The sequence below is a fragment of the Arvicanthis niloticus genome, chromosome 10 (genome assembly GCF_011762505.2).
Source record: "Arvicanthis niloticus isolate mArvNil1 chromosome 10, mArvNil1.pat.X, whole genome shotgun sequence".
NCBI classification, from domain to species: Eukaryota; Metazoa; Chordata; class Mammalia; order Rodentia; family Muridae; genus Arvicanthis; species Arvicanthis niloticus.
The window spans coordinates 23,142,219-23,160,394 of record NC_047667.1 but is presented as its reverse complement, the minus strand read 5'-3'; positions in this window follow the sequence as shown (position 1 = coordinate 23,160,394).

Sequence of the window (18,176 nt, the reverse complement as noted above, 5' to 3'; positions counted from 1 at the left end):
TTTTAGATATGAGCCATTCCAAAGGGAGGTGGAGTGAAGTGGGGAGCAGACACGAGGACAGCTGTGGCGGTTGGTCTCGGTTGTCAGTGTGACTGGATTGATACATGTCTAGGACTTGTGAAGCTTATGTGTCTGTGGGAGCAGTTACCAAGAACTGACATATGGAAGAGTGATGGAGTAGCGGGAAGACCTCCTGTCAGTGTGAGAGATACCTTTAATCAGAGATCCGGATGAAAAAATCAGCGTGCATTCATTTTTTTCTCAATAAGTGGATCTATTACAGTTGTTGATGGTGATGGTGGTGGTGGTGGTGATGGTGGTGGTGGTGATGATGGTGATGGTGGTGGTGGTAGTGATGGTGATGGTGGTGGTGATAGTATGATCCTCCAGTGACAGTCTACTCTGACTCAAGCCTCATTGTCTTTTCAGTATCAGCAACTCTCTGGGGAGCTTCCAGGCTTTCAGCATCAGATTAGCACTGCTAAGCTTTGAAGATAAGGCAATTACTCCATTCTGGTTTTTTTTTTCTTTCTTCCTGGTATGCACATAGAAATACTGATTTTTCACAATTACCTGTAGTCTCTTTGTGCCCACCCCCACCTTTTATTTTATTTTATCTCAACAGCGCCCCACGATGTATCCCAGGATTGCCTGAAACACAGTGTGTGGCTCAGACCTCTATTGTGTAAGTCAATCCAGCAAATCTCCCACACCCTTTAAAAACCTTTTAGTGAGAGTATCTGTGTGTGTATATGTATGCATGTGTGCATGTGTGCATGTGTGTGCACATATTCTGCCCCTCAAGAAAACCTTGCCTAATACGGTGACTTTGCTCTGTGACTCGACATCACCTAAAACTTCCACAGTGCACTCACCACATGTTACATGTGATTAGTATGACGGTAACAAGATGAACTGCAGAGGGAGAACCTTCTAGAACATGTGTTCAGTTTAGGAAAAGGGGCTGTTCAAGGAACGAGGTCTCAGTAAGGAAGAAGGCAGAGTGGTAACCTTAGACCTGAAGCCTGGCTGGCCGGCCATTCAGTGATTCAGTACACAGCAGTCACCTTTGCTCTGCACATAGCTAAGAACTAATGCCGGAGGGAACCACAAGATAGAGAAGTCTATAGGATGTTACCAAGCACAGAGATCATTGTGGGTGGGAGCAGGTGTGGTGAGCAGCCGTTAACCCAGATAACACTACTGGGGTTCTTACCTTACAACCTTGATAGGCACTACTATATTTTAGTTTTACAGATGGGCAGGAACTCAAGCATGGACCTGGAGGCAGAAAATGAAGCAGAGGCCAAGAAAGAATGCTAGCTCTTGGCTTCTTTCCTCATAACCCTGGGAGCACGTGCCCAGGGGTGGCCACACCCACAGAGGGCTGGCCTCTCCCACATCAATCATCCTAGATTAACCTAGAGGCCGATCTGATGGAGGCATTTTCTGAGTTGAGGTTCATTCTTCTCAGATGATCCTAGCTTGAGTCAAGTTGGCAAAGCCTCACCAGCACAGAGAGGGACAATAGATGACATTAACCTTGTGAGCTATCTGGTGGTGCTATGGTTTGCAAATGAAATGTTCTCATAGGCCTATGCTCTGAACACTTGGTCCCCAGAGAGTAGTGCTGTATTTGGAGGCTGTGGAGGCTTCAGGAGAAAGGGACTGGCTGGCTAGTTATTAGGGTGGGCCTTTCTTTGGAGGTGAGTTGTACCCATGTGAGATTCTGACTCAAGTATTTTCTTGTTTCTTGTTAACCAGTAACAGTTATCCCAGGTCCATCTAAAGGTCTGAGGATGGGGAGTTCGCTGCATTAGGGCTCAATAAGGACCAGAAAGAATGACTCTCAGTAACTCTAATTCCTTTTCTTGCCTCCTCTCTCTGTTGGAACCTGTAGTGAAGCAACAGTTAAACAACTAATTAGCTAACGAACAAACGAACGAACGAACAAATGAAAACCCCCTTTACACGAGGATCCAGGAAGGCAATGCCAGTGTCTTGGAAAGAAATGGAGTTTTGAGTCAGGCAGGATCGTAGCTCAGTGGTAGGGGGCCTGCCTGGCATGCACAGGCCTGGGTTTGATTCCCATCACTTGAAGATAATTGTCACACACAGCCTCTTATGTGTTAGGGGCTTAGAAAATGTCTACCTTGTGTGTTCTGATACTGAGTAGATGGAGGACTCTTAACCTGTAGAGGGACTGGGGGGGGGGCAGTGACTGGTTTTAGCCAGAGTATTAGTGGTAGTTCTGTCTTCTATGGGTAGGAGGAAAGAATAAGAGAACTGGAGATTTAGTCAGACCAAAGGCTCTAGGCTCTGACTACACAGTGCTCCACGGTAGTGGACAGTTCCCAGCCCTGGCTGTACACTGGAACCAGTGCACCAGCTCTGGGAAAGACCAGAGGCCCACTCTGGTCACTGAAACTGTGCAGAGGGCTACCTACTGATATCTACATACGATCAGCAAGTGACCGGATATAGAGTCTCATTTGGAATAGGCATGATGACCTCAAAATCTCCACTTAAGACTGAAAACTAAAAAGGAAGGGTCATTTAAGCAGCCGGAAAGAGAGAGAGAGAGAATGCCCACATACCTGATCCAAAGCAGCCTCCTCAAGTCCAAATCTCACACTTGGTGATAAAAAGCCTTACAGGACACTCATGTTTATTTCAGTAGGATTCTACACTTGACAAAAATCTTCTTGAATAAAATTGGTGTTTCAGACATGCTGTGACTTTCTGGGGGTTTGTAAGCCCCTAGGAGCCCCAGAGTTGAGCAGTTTTAGGGTGTGCACCCCAGCTGGACAGCTGCTCACGTGTTGCCCTATCCCAACTCAAGATGATGAGGAGCTGTGGGGAAATGAGAGCCGGAGCCACAAGTCAGCACCTCGTGTCCGCTGCTGCAGCATCATGGCAGCCATCGTTGCTTCTTCTATAACTTTCATGATGGGAACTTTGCCAGATGGCTGGGAGCCAGGCTGCCTGGTAAGCTTTGAGAAGAAATACATTCCATTTCCAGTCCCCAAGAGGCTACATTTCTAAGGGAATTTGCAAGAATAGAAATTGTTTTGATCTTCCATCAAGATACAAATACATTCACCCCCTCACCCACATCCCACCTCTTATATTGTCAACCACTTTGGGAAATGCATCCTTTTGGGAGAACTTGCTTTTTGCCCACACCCCTGACAGTAGCTAGTGGCAAACTTCACCACCCTGAGACATTTCTGTCTGGCCTCTTATATTTCCTTTGGTCCTGCCCTCTCTCCTAATACATTGTTTCCATTCTCCAGCTCCCTCTGCATCAACTGCTTCAAGAGGGAACTTGACAGTGCAGTGGGTCTGTGTGTGAAGTGTATGATGGTCAAAGGATAAGTCACAGAAGCTGGATCTATTTTTCCACCATGTGCATTCTGGGGTTGGAACTTGGGTCGTCAGACTTGGTAGCAAGTGTTCTTTCCCACCAAGCCATTCTCCAGCCCGAATTGATACTTTAAAAGTCCCGCTATGTCTTCTACACAGAATTTCACTCGAGTATTTATAAAGTCCTGCAGCACAACTGCTATTTAATTTTTTCATAATTTTTTCCTTTTATTTCATGTGTGTACATGTTTTGCCTATGTATATGTATTTATGACACATGCATGCAGTACCCCTGGAGGGCAGAAGAGAGTGTTGGAGCCCCTGGTCCTGGAGTTACAGATGGTTGCAGTTGCAGTGTAGGTGCTGGGAATCGAACCCCAGACCTCTGTAAGAGCAGCCAGTGCTCTTAACTGCTGAGCCATCTCTCTAGCCCAGACATAGCTACCTGTGTAACACAGACCATAAACTGAAGTTTAAGATTTAACTGGGATTTAAACACAAGACCAACATCTGGCACAGAGTATAAACTAAGAACTGAATTTATGAATGAATGAAGAAAGCTGAAGTGAAACTCAGGGTCCTTTAAGTACTCTGCCTGCCAGGAGCCATTGCTGTCCCTGATTCACCTCTGGGAAGGCCTGAGATTTTCCTCGGGTTTTCCTAGGCACTTCCGGTCCTTCTCCATCCCTGTTTCTCTCACTGTTGAGTTTCTGGTCTCAGCAGTAGTTGAAAAGGCACAGTAACCCACTGAAAGCCATGAGGACCTTCTATGACCCACACATGTGCAGAAGGCTCAGTTCTGCCTGTTTGATTCTGCCTGTTAGAAAACTTTTTAAGAGCACTGAAACTCCACAAGACGTGCTCTGGTGGTGGTGAGGCTCTGTCCCTTGCCATTGCAGGAGTCACTTGACCACTGAGGTGCTTGCATCCCCTGCCCTTTCCTTCCTCTGAGTCCAACTCCCCCAACCCTCCACCCAGACCTAACGGGCACAGGGAAAAGGCCTTCTTCCCTATTCTTTCTTTCACTGCACCCTTGCCTAAGTCTTCTTTGAATCTGGACCAGGGCTTGTACTGGCATTTCTGAGAAAAAGTCCCTGCCCACACTCTGCACTGTGCCCAGGACACTGCAGACCCTGGAGAGAGGTTCTATGCCTTGCAATGAGTGGCAGCTGCCAGATACCTCACCATTCCTCAGCAGGAGTGAGAGAGCCCAGACACAACAGAGGAAGTGGATGATAAGATATGCAACCAGTGGCTAAGGACAGGAGGGAGCCCTCTCAGCCAGGAAGGCCTGGGTGTCCCTGGCTATGTGGGTTTGTCAGAGGAGGAAAGCCAACAGCACTAATTAGTGGGGTTGATCAAGACCTGCCATTTAGAGAAAATAAAACCAAATAAAACATTATAGGGTAGTGCCTGGTCCTGTTACGGTGCTCAGTGACCTGTAAGTGAGGGAAGGGCTGGGGACCTGACCTGTGTACATCTTAAGAGGGTGAGTATGCCACCAGGAACATTTTAAGTAAATGGAAGCAGCGACTGGAGGTCATGTGACTCTTGAAGCTTCAGTGTCCTTTGTTCTGCAAGACCTGGTTCTAATTTAACTTAGCAGGAGGGATGGGACAGCACTGGCCATTGCAGGCAAGAAAAATATTCGGGTTTTGCCTCCTTCCTTCCCTTCCTCTTTGTCCCCTCCTTCCTTCCCCTGTCCTCACTTCCCATTCTGATTCTTGTGTCAACTTGACACAGCTATGGTCACCTGAGAAGAAAGAGCCTCAATTGAGAAAATGTCTTCATGGGACTGGCCTGTTCTTTAAGGGCATTCTACTGATTAATGACTGGTGTGGGGTGTGCAGCTCACTGTGGTCAGAGACACCCTTGGGCAGGTGGGTCTGAGTTGTAAAAGAGAAAGCAGGCAGAGCAAACCATAAGGAGTAAGCCAGTAGACAGTGCTCTTCCATGGCCTCTGCCTCAGTTCCTGCCTCTAGGTTCCTGTTTGAGTTCCTGCCCTGACTTCCCTCAGCAATGGACCATAAGCTGTAAGATGAAATAAACCCTCCTTTCTTTCCCAAGTTGCTTTGGTCATGGTGTATAATGGGAATTTCTTGGCCTGCCAGCTCCTGATTAACAACACGGAGACTTTTATTTATTTGTAATATCTCAGGCCTTATCTTATTAGTTCCCAAGTAGCTCTTATAACTTATTAACCCACGTGTTACTTCTCAGTCTCTAGTCCTCCTTCGAGCTTCACTGGTGAATCTTTTTGTGCCTCACTCTTTCATAGAGCGCCTATCTCTGCCTAGTTTCTCCATCTGTGCTATAGGCCATCAATTTTTTTTATTAAACCAATCAGAAGGTTCGGGAGGGAATGTTTACAAAATCAGGCAGGAGATGATTCAATAAAAAATAATAATGCCAATGTCCGGTCTGCACTCAACTCTGCCTGCATAAAAATCAACATTTGAATATTACAAAGATAATCATGACACAGTATTCAATAATATTATCCCAATGATGGTATTTATCACAGTAACTGAAAGCAAGCCAGGGCACTTCACTTTTTTATTTTTTCTTTCCCTCTCTTTGTAAATTGAAAGCCATTGAAACCACGGAGCACTGCTTGGCAAGCACCCCAGCCCTCCCAGCTGTCACTCTCCCCCTTCTGACACTTGGTCCTTGTGGAGGTGTGAGTCTGTGTGTGTGCCTTCAGGTATGTAGAGGAGGGTGTTGGGTGTGATTATTTTGAGGGGTTTATTCAACTTCCACACCTTCAGGGACTCTTGTCTGAGCACACTGATGGGAGCCAATGGCAAGACAGTGTTCCCACCAAAGTAGCCAGCATCCTGGCAGCTGGAATCAAGGTAGACTTGGCACCCATCAGCAAGAAGAAATCAAGTAATATGGCTGGAGAGATGGCTCAGCAATTAAGAGAACTGGCTGGTCTTCCAGAGGACACGGGTTCAATTCCCAGCACCCACACAACAGTTCACGACTCTCTATAAGTCCCTTATCCTCTTTTGCCTTCTGTGGGGAGCTGCATTCATGTGGTGCACAGACATACATGCAGGCAAAACATCCATATATATATAAAATAAAAGTTAAAACAGTACAAGAAATAGTGAGAAGCAGAGAATGTAGATTTAGCTACTGAGGCCACATTTGGAAGGAATGAGTGAAATACAAGGTGCAATGCCCGCCCCCCTCCCCCACAGCCATCTCTGAAGTTCTGACAGCAGGTTTAGCTCTAGGTAGAAGGCAGGAAGTGTGCGGAGCTAAGTAACGCTGGTCAAGGAGGCTTGCTGCTCAGAACTGACGCATCGTTGTCTCACTGCTGTCCCTCCTACAAGACAGTCTGACAAGTTGTCAGACTGTGAGAAGTCTCTTTCTGGGAGACAAGCTCCCCTCTGGCTGGTGCCAGGCTTCTGCCTGCTCTGTCAGCTCAAAGCAACTGTGAGTGCTCCCCTCTCCTTACTATTCCTGAGAGCACAGGCTTTTCTGAACCTGAGAGTAGAGTCATATGACCCCCACCACCTCAAACCCCCCCACCGCTAACAAAGCTAGAAGTGGAAGGAGTCCATGCCGTGGGCTCCCGTGCCCTCGGTTGGCACCACCATGGGCTGTCAGAGCCCCGCTGTTCCCATTTCTCCTGGTGCATTGGTTCGATAGTCTGCTAGCCAAAGGGAGAGGCACCATGCTTCTTTTAATTAGGTTAACATTGTAATTTAATTAATCTGTGATGTATGTGTGGGCGTGAGGATGGGTCTGAGCACACGTACTTGCAGAGGCCAGAGGAGGATGCTGGCCCTGCTCTGTCGCTTTCTACCTTATTCTGAGTCTTTTTATGAACCGGACGCTCATCTGCTAGGCTTGCTGGCCACTGAGCTCTCAGGATCTGCCTGCCTCTGCTCACTAGTGCTGGAGTTACAGGCACAGGCAGCCATGTTTGGCTTCTTTATGTGGGTGTTGGGGATTTAAACTCAAGTCCTCCCTTGAGCACAGCAGGCTCTCTTGTCCTCCAAACCATTCCATAGCCCTTCTTTGGAGAATCTTCGTTCCTGTCAGAAAGGTTACAGAGGCAGCGGTAGTGGAGGGGTGGTTGTGTGTTAGGTGTGGTTGTGGCTGACGGTAGTTTCTCTTCAGGCCTGGGGAAATGCAAGGTGACAGGAGAAACCATTACATCACCTCAACCTGTGGCATCCAGGTAGAGAGGAAAACTTGGTGCTGCCAGCAGGGCTCTGACAGCTTGGGTGGTAGTGCTGACCCAGGGCCTAGGAGCCCACAGCTCACTTCTGGCTCTTAGCTTTGTGATGGGGGAGGTCATCTTGTAACAAGTTTGGCAACAACAATTCCAAAGAGATACTTGTGTTTCTCAACCTGACAGGCAGGCTATTGAAACAATGGACCCCCCCAAAATGGGAACTTCCCCAGGCATCTCCTGCTGGGAGAAGAAAAGGTTATCAGCCAGAGAGGAAACTTATCTCCTGGAAGTTTATTTTCCCAACAATGCTAATCCTAACTGTCAGACCACCCTATGGGATGAAGCCCAGACAATGAGGCGTCAATGGTGGCCCCAACTGTTGTGCACATCCTTGGCCTCTACTTAAGCATTACTCTCATTCTAGGACCTTTGTGAGGTTTGCTGCATCTCCTCAGTGCTGCCACATTGAGTAAATATCCTTTTTCTGCTTTCCGCTATTCATTTGCCATTTTTTTTTCTTGGCTTACTAAGGATCGATGGCAAGTGCGTCCAAACTCACAGCACAGTTTGTGGCCCCTAAGTTTAATAACAATCTGATTTCGATCATCTTTTTTCAGGAACGCCTGTGGCCCGGGGTTGTTCAAGGCAAGTCAGTGGCCAGGAACCTGCCATGCTCCTGTACCTCGAGGGCGGGGACGGATGAGGAGGGCTGGTAGATTCTGCTCTTTTGATCATCAGAGAAAACTAACTACCTTTTCCAGATGTACTCAGGACTGTATCATAGAGCTTTGTTTACCCCGGCCATCCGGGATCTGTAAAGTAAGAAGCTCAAGGCACTTAGTGGATGAGGCCTGGACATTAGTTCCCAAATGCCAAGAGCAACAACAATCCTGTATCCCCCCTCTCTCTATGATGCACATAGATCCCTCCCAGGCTCTGGCTCCTCTCCTGGCTGTTCCCTCTCCAGAGACCACCTGAAGGACAGCGGGACCATTTAAGTGTGGAAGGAGGAACCAGGGGAACACAATACACTATTTAGCTAAAAGCATATCTTGCCTACACACTACATTTCGGCCACTGTCCCCGAAGCCTCCCACTCCTGCTGGCTGCTTTTTAATTTTTTTTTTTTTTCCTGTTGCCTCTGAAGCCTGGTCTTATTTTCCTCATGTTTGAGCCTGAAGAAGTGCTTATGAAGAAGGGTGTAGGAGAGGCTCGGTGTGAACAGGAGCTCACTGTGTTTACTGATCAATCCAGGCTACATGACACAGGCAAATTTGGATCTCTCAAATATATTTGCTCACTCTAGAGGAGCTGTGTCCTGTGGAAACTGTGCTCCCAAGCCCCACAGCCTGTGGGCACATCAGTGTATGCATGGCTAACATATGCCTGGGCGCTCTGGCAACAACACTGGTCCAGGAGGCTGAATTCAACCATATGTAGTGGGACATGGCTGCAATATGCTTTCTCGGTAACATTCTGGAAACCGCTTCAACCCTTCTCACAGTAGGGGCACGGCTGGCTAGCAGCCATGCACACCAAGGGCCGTGTTTTGCAAAGATATGTATGCACGCTTATTGAGGTGAAATTCACACTTATACAACTAGCCTTTTAAAGTGCGCAATTTGGTGGCCTTGGATACATTAACAGCATCATGCGGCTACCATCTTTCTCTGATTTTAAGATTTTTGTCACCTCAGAGAACACACTGTACCCAGCTAACAGATCCTCCCATTTCTCTCCCCCTCTCATTTCTTCACAACCACTAATCTGTTTTGTTTTATGAATTTGCCTATTCTGGATATCTCATATATAAGAAGCACACAGTGTCCGGCTTCTTTCATTTAGTGTGTTGTCTTCAAGATCTTCAAGTCACAGGGTTTGTCTTTTATGTCTTTTAATCTTTCCATTTGTTTGCTTGTTTATTGAAACTCACTCTATAGCCTAGCCTGGCCTTAAACTCATAGTAATTCTCCTGCCTCAGACCCCTAAGTGTTAGGATTACAGATTACAGATACAAATCTTAACCAGCTATTTCTTTTCTTTTTAATTTAAAAAATGTATCTTTATTTTAAGTGTGTGTGCATGTGTATGTGTGTCAGAGAGACAGACAGACAGACAGACACACACACATACACACACACACAAACACATGGGGGGGGGTTATGCAGGTGCCCAGCAAGGTTGTGGGAACCCCTGGAGCTGGTTATAGGAGGTTGTGAGCCACCTAACGTGGGTGCTGAGAACCAAACTTGTCTTATTTGAAAGAGCAAACAGTAGCACACCTGCCCAGCCACCTCTCCACCCCCTTCCTTTCTGCTTATGGTTGAATAATATTCTACTGTACATCTAGGTAACACTCATCTGTGAACTGGCATTCTGGTTGCTTTCACCTTTTGGCTCTTGTGAGTTGTGTGTTACACATGTGTGTGAACAGGTATTGGTTTAGGTCTCTGTTTCCAAGTCTTTGCAGTATATTTATGCTTGGAGTGGAATTGCTGGGTCATGGGTAATTCTGTTAACTCTCTGAGGAATCCACCCTTCCTTCAGTCCTCAGAGTACGGGACAGAGCTGTTTAGTAAATTAACAATTGTTGTTATTGTTATCTTCAGAAGCAGAAACAGGCTTAGCACATACAGTGATTGCATTAAGAATATTCTAAATGACCAATCAGAATGAGATGAGGGCTTCCAATTCATAGCAACTGAACCAGAACCAAATGGGGGAGTGGACTTCCAACTCCTGGTTCATGCTGACAGTCTTCTTGGCACTCAGCCCTCAGCTTCCCCCAGGGACTCCTGGAGAGAAGCCAAGCTGCACCTTCCACTGAACCTCCTGCAAGGTCTATCAACCCATTAGAACCTTAGATTGTCCAGAGGTTGGTATGTTGCAAGCCCAGAGACTAATTACAATTTGTGTGGGGCTATCTTTCTCTCTCTTACCAGCCATTCTTTTTCTACCTCTGTGTTTGATCTAACATCCTCAAGACTATCAGGCGAAACCCTTTTAAATTTTGCACACTGCTCTCATCTGCCAGCTCTAGCCCTCAGGGTGTCATCAGAGAGCATCTGGGGCCGATGGCACAGGTTTCCCCTGCTTGGCCGTAACCTGCCTATCAGATGCTGTCACCAATGGATTTGAAAAGGATCTTGGTTTATGACTGTTTCATCTCTAGAAAAGCTTAATGAAATTGGTAACTCATTGGGACATGAAATTTGAGGTAACCTAAGACTGTGTTCTGGGGCTATGGTCACTCATATTTGGATCCAGAACAAACTATCACTTACCCCCTTTGATGTGAGAATTTCACAATATTTTTTCCTTCAACAGATCTAATCCATGTGACCCAAGGAAAGAGACAGGATACCTGAGAAGAGAGCCCATTTACCCGATCTTCCTCTAGTTGCTTGTCTTTCTCTACGGGCTTTACTGTTGTAGCCTGGACACCAGGCAGAGCCTCTGATTGCAGTTAACAGCTGGCTGAGCAAGTGTGACCTCAGAGCCTCTGCCATCCTTTCAGCATCCTTGGTCTCCTTCCTTGGTCCCCATCTGCAGAAGCTGCTGCTTGAAACCTCCAGTGTGTGTGTGTGTGTGTGTGTGTGTGTGTGTGTGTGTGTGTGTGTATTTGCGTGCCCGCTAGGGAGTGGGGAGATCCAGACGCTGACCTCTTTAGGAAGATTTGATGGCTTCTCTCTTCTCATCTGGGAGCCTGAGTGTCTCATACCTGCACCCAGCCATCTCCTGAGGTGGAGGAGGGGAAGGGGCAACCCAAGCTTTGCCCTGGCTTCCAAGGGTGCAGGATCTAAGGCCCAGGGAGTTAAGCATACATCACCAGAAAGGCCACTCAAGTTCCTGGCTGCTGTTCTCCCGACAGCCGCATCCTCTTCCTCCTTCCTGTTCTATCCTTCCACAGGAAAAACAGGATCCCAGACTCCTGAGGAGAGAAAGGTGGCCAATTTAGTGGGGAGAACTAGCTGCTTTGAGGTTTGCTCCTGCCTCCGGGGAAAACTGAGTGGATTTTCTAATCTTGGAGTGGATCTAGCTAACTCCAGCCAGGAAAGAGGAGCCATCCTGATAGGAGGGAGGAGGGAAGGTGCAGTGGAGGACAGTGAGGTGACGTGATACTTACTGGTTTGTGGCTTTAACCATCATGGCAGCATCCTCACACCTGTCCTTCCACCCCTTCCCCTTCTTGTTAAAATTCATTGGTTTCACGGCTTCAAACAAGCAGCAGCCACCCTTGGATTTTATGTCTCTGAAAATGTCACGAGGACTTGGCAGCTTTGTTTTGCCTTGTTTTTCTCCAAAGAAAAGGACTGGGAAGACTTCAGGGACAACCCAAGCCCGGGACACCCCCTAGCCCCCACCTCCAGCACCCACGCAGGCTTTGGCCTTTTTCTGCCGCCTCCTCCTGTTCCTAAAGCCACATGAGTCGAAATGGGATCTGGTGAAAAGGCACCAGGGTGAAGAATATCTGTTACGTTGGAAAGGACAGGCAGAGTGATTGGCAGGGGCATCTGGGAGGTGGGCCAAGTTCTAGTCCTCCCACTAGATGGAGGCTCCAGGAGGTCTGATGCTTTCTCTGCACTATTTGAGTCTGTGCATCCTGCCACCATAAGCATGCTGTTATACCTCCCAACCAAATCATTTAAAGAAAAGCAACCTGGCTGAAGGAACAGATGGGAGCCAGACAGGGTAGCACACATCGGCAGTCAGAGCACGCAGGAGGCAGGGACGGAGGCTGACAAGTTCAAGGCCAGGCTGAGAGCTATACCCAATACCTGCCTCAAAATAAATAAGTAGAATGCCTGGGTTCAGTCTCGCCTCGTCTGCTTGTTTGTCATGTGATCACAGGATAGTTGACTCCTGGTTACCAGTTTCCACGTCTTTCTAAAGTGGAGTCAACAAGACCATCAGGGTTGTTTTGAGCACAGAGGGAAAACTTGGATTTCGTCTCTGCCTTGTAAAGGGTAAAGCAGGGTTCACATGGAAACTCTTGCTTTCCAGCTGAGGGAAGGTCAATGGCTGAGCTCCTGCTCGAGAGAGGTGGTGGAAGTTGCCTAAGGCTTCCCAAACAAATGAATATAAACAGAGCAACTAAACAACAGGGATCTAGTTTATTCAGGTCTAGAAGCCAGATGTCTGAAATCAAGTTATGGACAGGGAGGTTGGCTGTAAGGCTCCAGGGAGAATCTTGCCTTGTTTCCTCCCAGCTTGGAGGGGCTCCCAGTGCTCTTTGGTACCTCTTGGCTTCAGTTTAACTTGATTATATCTGAGGAGATCTAATTTCCATGTAAACTCAAGGTCTTCTACATTTCTTTGTGGAGGACACAATTCAGAAAACACAGGCCCTGAGCTACTTCTACCATTTTATCATTGGGTGTACTGCTTCTCAGCTGGGAGGAAAATTAGGTAGGAAGCGTGAACTCCCTCACTAGATTCATAAAGTGAAAGATTACTGTGAAATTGTTGCTATCCTTATGTATCAGACATGGAAACTGAGGCTGGGAAAGGACATTCAGGTTACACAATCACACGCTAGTGTGAATGGTTTCTTGGAGTATGAGAGGTGGCAGTGTCCAGTGGAACACCCCGAGTCTCAAATTCAACACAGTCCATAAGGTACCTCAGGGATCAGGTTAATCCCTGGCCCCAAAGGGAACTGAAGAAAGAAAGATTAACTGTAGTTGAAAGTAGAAGGACTAGGTGTGGCAGCACATGCCTTTACTCCCAGCTGTTGGGAGGCAGAGACAGGCAGATCTCTGTGAGTTCAAGACCAGCTCAGTCTGCATAGTGAGTTCCAAGACATACAGAGATTCATAGTGAGAACCTATCTCAAACCAATCAACCAACCAACTAAACAAACAAAGAAAATAGGAGACAAACCTTTCACTGTTCTTGGAGGTTACTAAGATGCTAAGTCTTTGAAGCAGGGAATGGGGCTTGGAGAATGTCATACGTCATTCTCCAAGAGGCTTGCATCCGACAGATCCGAATCAGATTCAAATTCAAGTCTCTGCTTCACCACCGTATGGTACCCAGTTCTAACCTTCAAGTGCCCAGACACTAGCAGGGCTATGACTTAGATTGTGATGTTGGTATTAATGTCACTGTTGGATTGCCAGTGAATGGCTGGCCTGTCCACATTGTCTCCCTCTCACTGAGAGTCCCTCAGAGACCCACATCCGGTAAACACTCAGCACCTGGTAAACACCAAGCCTGCTGCTCAGGGATGCACAGAAGTACTAACAGGGTTTAGGGGGCCAAAAGAATCAGTTTTCCTATTCCCAGAATCTGAGCTTATTTCTTTCTGGTAGACATCCCCTCTCCTGGACCTGCTACCCAGCTCCTCCTCCACAGAAGCCCAGCTCCCCAGAAAGTGGTTCCTTCTTCCTAGTTCCTTTCCTGGGCCACAGCTGCAGCTGTCTGGCTCTGGTTATAGCTCCTTTGCAGGGAAAGGAAAAATGTAGTGTGTTTGTTCACCAAACAACCTTGAATAGAACCTTTCAGAAGGACCTTTACCGAGCTGTCGGGCAGCCAGCAGTAACTGCTGCCAGCTATGTCACCCGCCTTGGAGAAGTTGTCTCCTCTAGCCTTTTCCTCCCAGTAGGCCAGTGGCCTTCAGGAGACTGAAGATGTCCCTATATGTGTGTTTTATACTACTTGCACTGAGCTAGATGGATCTTAAGGGGCCATACTTGGGATGTGAATCCTAGTCAAGTAATCATGTCACAAACTTGACTCAGTACCATACAGTTCTCAAATATGAGCAAGCCAGAATGCCCTGGAATATGCTTACAATGGGAAACACCGAGCCTCATCTCCACAGCCTCTGCCTCAGTGAGCCTGGGGAGGAGAGGGGTAGCTTGCATTTTCCCCCTGCTCTTAGTCTTCCTCTCCTTCTTTATGTGTGTGTACATATGTGTGTGAATGTGTGTGTGCAACCTAGAGTGTCATTTCACATGTTGTCTTGGTTAGGGTTTCATTGCTGTGAAAGGACAACATAATCAAGGCAACTTAGGAAGAAAAATTGGGGCTGGCTTATACTTTCAGAGGTTCAGTCTATTATCATCATGGTGGGAAGCAAGGCACCCTGCAAGCAGACATGGTGCTGGAGTTCTACATCTTGATCCAAAGGCAGCAAAAGGGGACTCTAATTCCACACTGAGTGGAGCTTCAGCATAGGAGACCTCAAAGTTGGCCTGTGTAGTGGCACACTTCTTCCAACAAGGCCACACCTACTCCAACAAGGTCACACCTACTCCAACAAAGCCACACCCACTCCAATAAGGTCACACCCACTCCTATAAGGCTACACCAACTCCAATAAGGCTGCCCCACTTCAATAAGGCCACACCCATTCCAATATTAAAGCCACATCTCCTAAAAGTGCCACTCCCTATGACCAAGCATGGAAACACATGAATCTATTGGGACCAATCCTGTTCAAATTATCAGATGTGTCCTGCCCATTTTTTTTCTGTTTTGAAATGGTTTATTTCTGGTTAGGTAGCTTAGTCTGACTGGCCAGTGAGCCCCAAGGATCCATGTATATACCTCCTTGTACTTGGGAGGCTGGTGGTTAATGACAATCTTGAAGTGGGCATCAGACTACAAACTGGATACCACAATTGGTTTCAGTGACAATGGAAATATTGACATTTTGAGAATCACATCACCATAGTACATCAGATAGCAAGCTATGTATTTACTATATTGTCCTGTCTTGCTGTCTGGTTGGTTGTTCAAAGTAGGCACTGGTGATCTCACCTATAGAAAGCTGCTTTGGTGGGTTTTCTCAGCATTGATGGTAGGGGTGCATGCTGGCAGTAGGGTACCAGGTTGGTCTGGAATTCTGTCAGATCAACATCTAAGGCTTCCTCAAGTCTGAGAGATGCAGTGATGGGTGACTCAGTCTGGTCAGGGAGACCATTCAGATTGGTATAAGTTGGGTGCTCAGTATTGAGACTTCCACAATAGATGCCATTGATGGCCTTGGCATTCCCAGGAAGGCACAGTCAGAGTATTCCATAGTGGGGTGGATGGTGAGGTTGATACAAGAGAGCTCAACTGTATCTGGAAACCAACAGTCTTGGAACAGAGATATCCTGCTCAGACTTCTTGCAGTCATCAACAGAGATGTTCGTCAGAGGGTTGTGAACCCAGAGCCCGTTCTCTCTCCAAAGCTGTGGAAACCAAAAAGTCCTGAAGACCTGTGCATTGCTCAGAAGCTTGTGAATTCTAAGATGACATTAATTCTAAGGTGACTTCCTTTCCCGCCTTGTAGTCTCAATGAGTGTAGTCACTGGCAGCATTTTCTCTGCCTGTGATGAGCTTCTCTGGGTAGACAAGCTGACAGTAGCTACAAGTGCAAGCTTCATCAATGATTGGTGGCTCCAAGTCTAAAACATTGTCCAAGAACACACTAGCACCTGTCTATCTGCAGAAGGTACTATCAGGCTAGTTGCCATGTTCCAGACAGTACAGTTCCCAGCAGGCATTGCAAATCTGGACCCCAACCTAGCCAATAGGGATGGAGATACACTCACACCTGATGGCTCCAGGTTAGAAGATGAAGGTGACAGGGGCAGACAGTGGGTCCCTGTTACTGTCCCTAAAAAGAGTCAATGTAATACAGTTGAGAGCTCTGGGGACCACACCTTGTACAAGCACTGGCCTGAGAACTTCTAAATACAGAGCCTCAATCACTCATCCACAAGATTCCTAGTCAGGATAGGGTGGGGCTCATGAATCTGTCTTTCCACCATTGTGGGTGATTCCCAGTGCCTTGGGTCTACACTCTTAACTTGGTATAACCCAAAGGCACATTGGAGGGTACCCAGGATAAAGGCTATAAGCCCGTATAGGACAAAGACAGAATCCAATAGATGTCCTTCTCTGGGTTTGCCTTGTTTTTGTGGTCTTGGGGACACTGAGCGGCATGCCAGGCTGGTGCTTTCTCACTGAGAAGCAGCTCAGCCATGAGTACCTGGGTGTTTGACAGTAGGCAGCATGAAGGAGTTTGTCACTAGCTGGAAGCTGGGGCTGCCCTTACACTGGACAAAAAAAAAACACCTCTCGGTGATTTGCTCATACTATTGAGTGATAAGTTAGTTGTAGCTCGTGAGCCTGGTCACAGCATCTGATTTTGCTTGGCCTGATTAGGGGATGTCTCCCACTTTCTATAAAGGGCCAGAGTTAGGATGGGGCAGAACAAGAACCGAAATCCTAATTTGTATCCCTAAACTCTGTCCTATTAGGCAGGGCACACTTTTAAAAAGCAGATTGGCCTTGAATGAGAACCATGAAGGGCAGTAGTCTCTGGGGGAGTGCAGAGTGCACTGAGGTGTGGAGACCCTGTGGGGTTTATAGGGCAGGAAAGGAGACTTTGGGGTCTTTGGGGATGGAAGATTCCATAGGCAGACCTGCTCTTCTGCAGTCTCTAAGACTTAGAGCCTAAGTGGTAAATTCAAGGAAGTTGATGTGTTTATCTCCTTATCAGGAGTTTCCCAAATCCTAACAGTGAAGTCAACTCTCCTGTACAGGGCTTCTCAGCACACCTGAGGTTTTTGTGTTATTGGCCCAGACCCTGAGGACAGATTAACAACAGGGTTCATGAGGTAGCCTCTCGAAGCAGCCAGAGAACTGAACCAAGCTGACCTGAGTATTCTTCAAGGCTTTCTGAGAGCTGGGTAGATGGGATGATGGGTGGACAAAGAAGCCCTTAACCTGGCCGTCTTAGTTCTGAGTCCTGGGAAAATGTCCAGAGTGGTAAGAAGAGGGAACTTGGATTGTCCATGAGTCCTCTTTTCAGAGGTCACCCAACTGCTGCTAGGAATGTTGAAGGGGCCCAGATCACTCTAACTGCTTCATAGCTGGCAAAGGGGGTGATGCAGAAAAGGGGAACAGTTAGAGCACCTCAGAGGGGCTGTGATAAAATGTAACCTGATAATGATTCAGACCATCAGACAGCCATGTGCTGACAGAATGCATCTTTTGGGTGTGTTGTGTGAGTAGGTAGCATCTGTAACTGTAATGGCCCGCTCTGTTCCACAGGCCCAGGTCTAGCGAGAGAGAGTGTGGGGCAAGTGACACGAAGAATGGAGACAAGACAGAGGGTCTGATCAAGTCTCAAGTCTCTTTTATTGTGTCTCTCTCTTATTGAAGGGAAATTTGGGGTATTTATAGGCTTTTGACATGTGCCTTGTAGGCACGTGGCTACCACGTGCCTTGCAGGTGTGACATAAGCCTTACAGGCGTCTATAGCGTGGATAGCATATGCACCGTGCGCCTTGCACGCTTGGATACCACGTGCGCCTTGCAGCTGGGGGCAGTAAACAGCAAAACAAAATATGTGGGATATCAGAGTGTGCTTCAGCTGTTGTAGGCTGTTGAAAAACAAGTCTCATGTCAGGGTATATGGCTCAAGATGGCTGCAAAGCTGATAGCCACTTTCTGCTAAAAGTCGGCTCCCAACATGTAACAGAAAGAAATGAGTCTGCCCAGGCATGGTGATTAGCTGGGGTTTCTAATGCTGTGATAAAACACCATAACCACAGTAGCTTATAAAAGGAAGCATTTACATCATGACAGGTCACATGGTGGCAGGTAGCCAGGCATG